The sequence below is a fragment of the Triticum aestivum genome, chromosome 6D (genome assembly GCF_018294505.1).
Source record: "Triticum aestivum cultivar Chinese Spring chromosome 6D, IWGSC CS RefSeq v2.1, whole genome shotgun sequence".
NCBI lineage: Eukaryota > Viridiplantae > Streptophyta > Magnoliopsida > Poales > Poaceae > Triticum > Triticum aestivum.
In genome coordinates, this window is record NC_057811.1 from 357,718,807 (window position 1) to 357,725,932 (window position 7,126).

General features: G+C 49.5%; 1 long non-coding RNA gene across 1 annotated transcript; it reads right to left on the reverse strand.

The window, feature by feature from the left end:
- Positions 1–2,182: 2,182 nt before the first annotated feature.
- LOC123141642 (uncharacterized) lies at positions 2,183–3,870 on the reverse strand. The gene is made up of 3 exons (XR_006470386.1): positions 3,615–3,870; positions 3,342–3,527; positions 2,183–2,389 (listed from the first exon to the last, which is right to left on the reverse strand). It is a non-coding gene; the product is annotated as an uncharacterized lncRNA (long non-coding RNA).
- Between the last annotated feature and the right edge of the window lie 3,256 nt (positions 3,871–7,126).

Genomic DNA, 7,126 nt, shown 5'->3' on the forward strand with positions numbered 1-7,126 from the left:
TGGATGGCCACCGCGCGGCGCTCGAACACGCGGGCGTAGTACATGGCCGACTGGAGATCCTGGGGTCCCCGAAGCTCCACGTCCACATGGATGTGATCCGGAAGTCCACCGACAAAGAGGTCGGCTCGCTGCTGCGCCGTTACGCCCGACGCATGGCACGCCAAGGCTTGGAAGCGGTCGGCGAAGTCCTGCACCGTAGAGGTGAAGGGAAGGTGGCCGAGCTCCGACAGGCGGTTCCCGTGAACCGGGGGCCCAAAGCGGAGGAGGCAGAGCTCGCGGAAGCGCTCCCAAGAAGGCATGGCACCCTCGTCCTGCTCGAGAGCGTAGTACCACGTCTGTGCCGCGCCGCGGAGGTGATAAGAGGCAAGCCAGGTCCGCTCCGAAGCGAGTGTGCGCTGCCCGCGAAAGAACTGGCCGCACTAGTTGAGCCAGTTGAGGGGGTCCTCCGTGCCGTCATAAGTGGCGAAGTCGATCTTGGCGAACCGCGGCGGTGCCTGGGAGGGAACGCCGTGTCGAGCTGGCTCGGAGGTGCGGAGCAGCGAGGAGGGTGGTGCTTGGTCGGAGTACTCCGGGTAGGGACCCGCGGAACCGGAGGGCCCCCCGAACTGCGGAAACGGAGTCGGCTGTTCGGGGGCTGTGGTGTAGACCGGCGATGGCGAAGACCCAGCCGCCCACGCTGGAAGTGGCGACGGGGAGGGCGCGAACCGGACCTGATGAATCGGGAGGCCGGTCGGCGAGGGTGCCCCCGAGCTAGGCAGGGGTGGCGCCGATGGTTGTAGCGTCGGCGGCGGAGGGTGGGCGGTGGCGTCGGTGGCCGCGGGGGACGGTGGCTGCAAGTATCACAGAGGGGCCGCGACCGGCGTGGTCCCGCCGAAGTGTCCCGCCCGGGACGGTTGCAGCGGCAGCCCGGTGCAAGCCGGCGCGGTTGTCCCCGAGCTGATCAAGGACGGTGAGGGCGCGGAGAACGGCTGCGGCGGTCCGGTGGCCGCCGCCTGCGGCATCTGCTGTAGCGGCCAGGGGGCCGCTGATGGCGTCGGCGCGAAGGGCCAGAGGGGCGCCGCGGCAGCCGGAGGGCCGCCCGGTGGAGCTGCCTGGAACGGCAGCATCAGGGGAGCGCCGTACGGAGAAACACCCTGGAGCGGCCACGACGTGTGGCCGTAGGCAGCAACGGGCGCCGTCGGCAGGGGCATGTAGGGCCCGGCCGCGTACTGCTGCTGCTGCAGGTGGAGGCTCTGGACGGCGGTCACGAGATCCCGCAGGGTGGCCGTGACCTGCTCCGGTGTGAAGACGGCGGACGGCGGTGGCGCGGAGGGGACCGGGGAGGGCGGCGCGGAGGGGCCCGGTGGAGACGTGGCCCGCCAACGCGGTTATCCCGGCGGCGGACGTCATCGGCGCGGTGAGGGGCGGCGCCGTCGTCATCGGAGCGGTGGAGCCGCTGGACAACGTCGGCGATGGTGGTGGCTGCGACATGATCCGAACTTGGTCTCTGATATCAAATTGGTAGGACTAGGGTTCCTACCGGCTCTACTCCTTAGGTTATAAGGGCAGAACAGCAGAGGTTGAAGGCGAGGACGCGAGCTCCGACGCGTCGGCGCCGTCGCGAGGAAGGAGGAGGGCGGCGGCGGTTAGGGCTGGAGGCGGCTAGGGTTCCAGCTCCTCTGGGAGCCGGGCAATAGGGATAGAAAATATCTTTATTGCTTAATTTTAAAAAGAGTTTTATAGCTTATATTTATGAGACAATATCAAGTGGAAACCACGTATTCAGTGGAATGCTGGAAGCCTCAGCCTAGCCCGTTGGATGCTATTTGTATGGACCAGATAGAATCATAACTGCTATGCTCTATTTGCACAAAAACGCCCGCAACCAGGGATGCTATTTTACGGGTACACCCTCAGGTCTAACAAGTAATCACAGCGTACATCCTTGCCCCTTATTTCCACTTTTTTGTCAGCCAAGTAGGATTTGTAAGCCATGCGCTGTGCCTATACTTCAGCACACATACGTTTCGATTTAAATTGAAAAACTAGCTCAATGGATACCAAAACTGTACCAACAAAATCACATTTGGGAAACCAAAAGAACAGACAGTCAATGCCCCAGATCAGACAACAGAAAACTGAAGGAAGCTAATTTTAATATAGTCTACTAGTATCAGAATTCACTTGCAGTAATGGATGCATCGCTTCAACAACACATACATTAGTTAAGGCAAATGTTCCAACCGCATTATGCTAGGGAATTTTGTTACAAGATAGACACATCACTAACTGAACAGCCATAGTAAATCTCACACTTATACATCAAACATTGAGCACACAACTCGAGTACACAACAACAGTCTTTTTTTTTGGTTGGAATCTGCATAGATCTTTACTGCCACCAGCAAACCTGAAAAATAAGAGTTGAACTTTTTTATACATAATACACTAAAACGAGTTTAACAACAATCTATGCAAATAGATACAGTAGTGCATGCCATCTTTATTAGCAAAAAAAGAACATAATTATTTTTCAAACCAGCTCATTTCTTATTTCCCATCGTACTACACAAATAATTATGCATACAACAAAAAGTTAATTTGGAGGACGGGTGCATTGAAGCCCGATATTTGGAATAGTGTCAAAATTCTATTTTGAAGTTTCAAAATGTTCTGAAAACAAATCAACATGGTTATATGGATGTATATTACACATGTGTAAATTTTGATGCTGAAATAAGTAACCATGTGAGTTACACAAAAATGACAAAATCGTTTTTTTTGGAAAGATGAACTGAGCATGCATTATTAACTATTTGAAAATCACCATTTTGTCATTTTTCTATAGCTCACAGGTTTATTTGTTTCGTCACCAAACTTTACACAACTGTAATATACATCCATATGATCACGTAGAATTGTTTTCGAGTTTTTTTGGAACTTTAAATGTGATTTTAAAAGTATTTAAAATAAGGTCCTTGAATAATTAATCTAGTAGCAATGGCAAACACATACATTAATCAAGGATTTTTCTCTCACTCACTCACACTACTAGCACCACACACACAATAATTAATCTACAAAATTTGCAGCAGCGCGTACAAGCCCTACACACCGCTCGAGTTTTCTCTTTGATAACTTCCATCTAAACACAATTTTCAATTCAGATACGTATCATCATCTAAATTCCATCTAGACAGTAGGGGTAGCAGTTTATAGATAAATAACAATTTTCATAGACAGCAGAGCATGCCATGGTTACACAGAGCACACACGCCAGGCAGCAAGCCAGCAACACATGAATAGTCATAGATGTGTACTATAACAGTAACACACAATAATTATGAGCAAATGAATTATACCTCGCAATTTCTTCAAGACCAAAATCTGGACAGTACGACTCAGGGGAAATCAGCAGCTGTAGGCAAGATGCCACTACCTCGTTTCCTCTCCTACTTCCTTCAAATGATGTGCTGATCTTGGAGGAGACAGCCCAATGAGCCACGTCCTTGTCCCCTCCTCTGTTTGCTTGGCAAACCTAGCCCAATCTAGAGAAGAGGGAACTACTAGATGAGCCACGGGACAAAGAAGCACCGGGCCAAAGCACAGAAGACGAACACTACAGATGGTCATACCTTGGGATTAGATCTAGTATGACATCGATGGGGAATGCTCGGAGGACCGGCACTGTTGGCCGGAGACGAATCAGAAGCGCCGCTCGCTGGCCCTGCCCGGAACGCCGCTCGCCGGCCCTGCCCGAAACGCTCGGAGACTCGCACGCTTGGCCGGACACAACCACCGGAGAGGAATTAACCGCGCCGCTCGCCCCTCGCCCCTCGCCAGCCTAGCGCGGAACGAGGGGGTCCTGCCGGAGGGAAGCATCATCTCCCAACAGGTCTCCTAAGGGCATCTACAATGATAGACGCTTGCAAAGACGCTAACAGTGAAAAGAATAAATACCGAATTAAAAAAAAGTGCCTAAGCGCCCTACGTTACAACGGCAGGCGCTAACTACATGCGTTAAATTGAACTACCCGGGCGCTTCGCGTGGGAAGAAAAACAAGGAAGCGCCCGGCGCATGGCCGTGCGTCGATGCTACACAGAACGCTGGGATTCCAGTGATAACTGCCCAATCAACCAGGAATCTGATCCTGGCGCCCATGCTAAGCATCGGGCGTTGTACATGCCCTAACCCTAGCGAAAGAATTTCGAATCTGGATGATTGATTTTTCCTTTCGAATCGGGATGATACCTCCATGGGGAAAGGCACGGGACGGCTCAGCCGCCATGGGATGTTTCTGTACCTAAGTTACAGGATTCTTTCGGGGTTCAATTTGCAAATTGTACCTCTTTCCATCTCACAGAGTACGCATCCAATCCAACGGCACACGTTTGGGTTTCCATGTTTCCTCTGAATGTATGGTTTCCACTAGATATGTTCTCTATATTTATAACCTAGATAACTTGCATAAGAATTAACCTAAGATAACTTATGGGCTAAGATTGACATGTGGGCCTAGCTAAACCGGCCACAACAGCATGGAAAGCATATGCTTTGCTCTAAAAATATATGGAAGACATGCCTTTCAGATGCAGCCTTCGTTGGCACATCAGAATGCATGTACCTGGCCACCAGCAGCCTGCAAGCAACATTTTCACAGATCAATATGACCATACCTGCCTTGGCCCTCAGCAAAATGAAATCCATTTCCCACGAGGTCCATCTCCCGATATTCACACACACATTGCCACGTAGATACAATAAAGAGCATGCCGGCGAGAACGGCCCACTTTGAACGAAAAGGAAGTGCAAACCTGCACGGCCGTCCGTTGCTTGCTTTATCTGACGACTACGGGCGTAGTCCGTCTCGGATAACGAAAGAGAAATGCATGGACGGCTGGACGCAAGCACGGCCGTAAAGAGCCGTATTCTAAGCTCATATTCATGATGCATTCGTATCATCAAATGACGTATTGTCCAACATTCGGAAGATGGACCGATTTGCATGCTGTTTATTCTTCATGGAAAAGAGCGTTTTTCTTTAAATGGCAGGCTGATATACAGTAAATAACAAGCCTGACGGCGCACAGACTAAAAAGATAGAAATCACAAAGAGGACTAAAGCATTGTTAGACGGTCCGGGATTGCTCTACAAGAACTGACTAACACAAGTGGTTTGCCGGCTGTAACATTGTTTAAAGAAACGTCACATCTGATGGTCAACTAATGCTCCTCGGTTGACATATAGCATCGGGAGTTTACCATAAAACAGTTACATGCATGCATCGCCGAATCTCTTCGGACAACACATGGGGTAACGTTTTTTTCTCTTTCCCGGCTAGCAACAAATTAAAGCTACGTTGGGAATTCTATCAAATTCTGCTAGCAGAGAAAAGAAAAAACTGCTTTCTCTACATACAAACTAAAATGAGTGAAGAAACACAGTAAAACGTGTCCATATACATTTGATTTAGAAAAAAGTTAAAACATTTGATGTTATTTTTTTGCATGGTAATATGTATCTCATTCATATCATAAAGATTAAAATACAAGTCACATAAAGACTGACATGACAAAACTAAAAAGACAGCAGAATGTCCCTGCACTTGACACCAACGCCTGTCACATGCCTTCGGCACCATCATAGCAGCCAAAAAAAATAATGACAGATCACCTTCTCACTCGAGCTCGACGCGGCTCCATCACTGATTTGCAGCTTTGCGAACCTCCAAGGTGGCTCGCCAAAGACGAAACCATTATCGTTGAACGAATCAGACTGGGGCAACACTCCGGACACGTCATCGAACTCCAGATCTGGCACCCCACATGACTAAAACGTCGGAGGAGGAAACTATACCTGCCATCCATAAACCACGAGCCCATATATGAACAAATACTTGCGGTCCAGCTATGTATGGCTAAAGGACATACACATACGCACTGGCTGTTGGGGTGCATCTATTCATGGCCCCACGTGGACATGGGCACATGGCAGCAATAGAAGTAGTGAAGGTACAATATACACAAAGACTTGTGTCGCCTGCACCCAATCGTAAGGCGAGCTCTACCTAATACTTTCAATTTTTCGTCATACCTAGTACATACATACAGCAAATACAGTATAGAGTATGTTATACAACTGCAACATGCATCAGCATAAGGCGACGCCAGACGCGCCAAAAGAGGCGTTCCCTTGTGGTGTATGGTACACATGCATGCATGCATGCATCCATGTCCTGTACATGTGCTTCGTCTTCGTCGTACAGGCTAAAGACAGCACCATTGACATGGGAGAGAGTATCAACAGAGGCATAGCTAGCCAAGAAGCAATAAGTCCATCTCTCTTGTCTCTCAAACGCAGCATCTTACGCTGCATACTCAACTATATTTTATTTACATACGACGTAGACATTAAGTCCGAAAACGGCAATACCCTCCAACATGTGTAAATGGTTCTTTCGGTTCTACTAGTAATTGATAAACCATTGACGCAGGAACGTACTTGATAATGCCTGTATTGTTGGAACATTTGGTCACGTAGGCATGGGCCAGGCATCTAGCGGAGCATGAGTATTTATAATCTGATGAACAGTGGGCATTTTTTGACGGGTTTGAGCTTGCTAATATGGTTAATTAGATGGGTATCTCTGGATGCTGCCCTAGGTGCATCTTGCAAAGAGGAGTAAATAGTATAAAACTACTAGTTTACAGGCCATGGTTTCAAAAAACTACCACTTTTAATTTTTCTCAGATAACTACCAAATCAGGGGTTGGCTGTTTCAAAAAACCCCAAATTCTCTTTGTTAAAAAATTAAACATGTTTATGACAGGTCAGGCCCGCCACTAAACACACCGTTTGGTTGACCATTTGTTTGACCGTTAACTGACTTGTGGGGACCACATGTCAGCGCCTCATCAACAGAATTTTTACAGATTAGCCCCTACAAATATTTTTAAAAAGCAATCAGGTCCCTGGAATCATTTTAAAAAAGCAATCGGTCCTTGCAGTGTCGCCGCCGCGCCTCCAAAGGGCTCTGCCCGTGGTCGCCGTTGCACCATGGGGCTTCGCCCGTGGTCGCCGTGCCCGCAGCCTGGGTGGCCGGGGTGGTCGCCGGGCGCGCCGCCGTGGGGCTCCGGCTCAGGTCG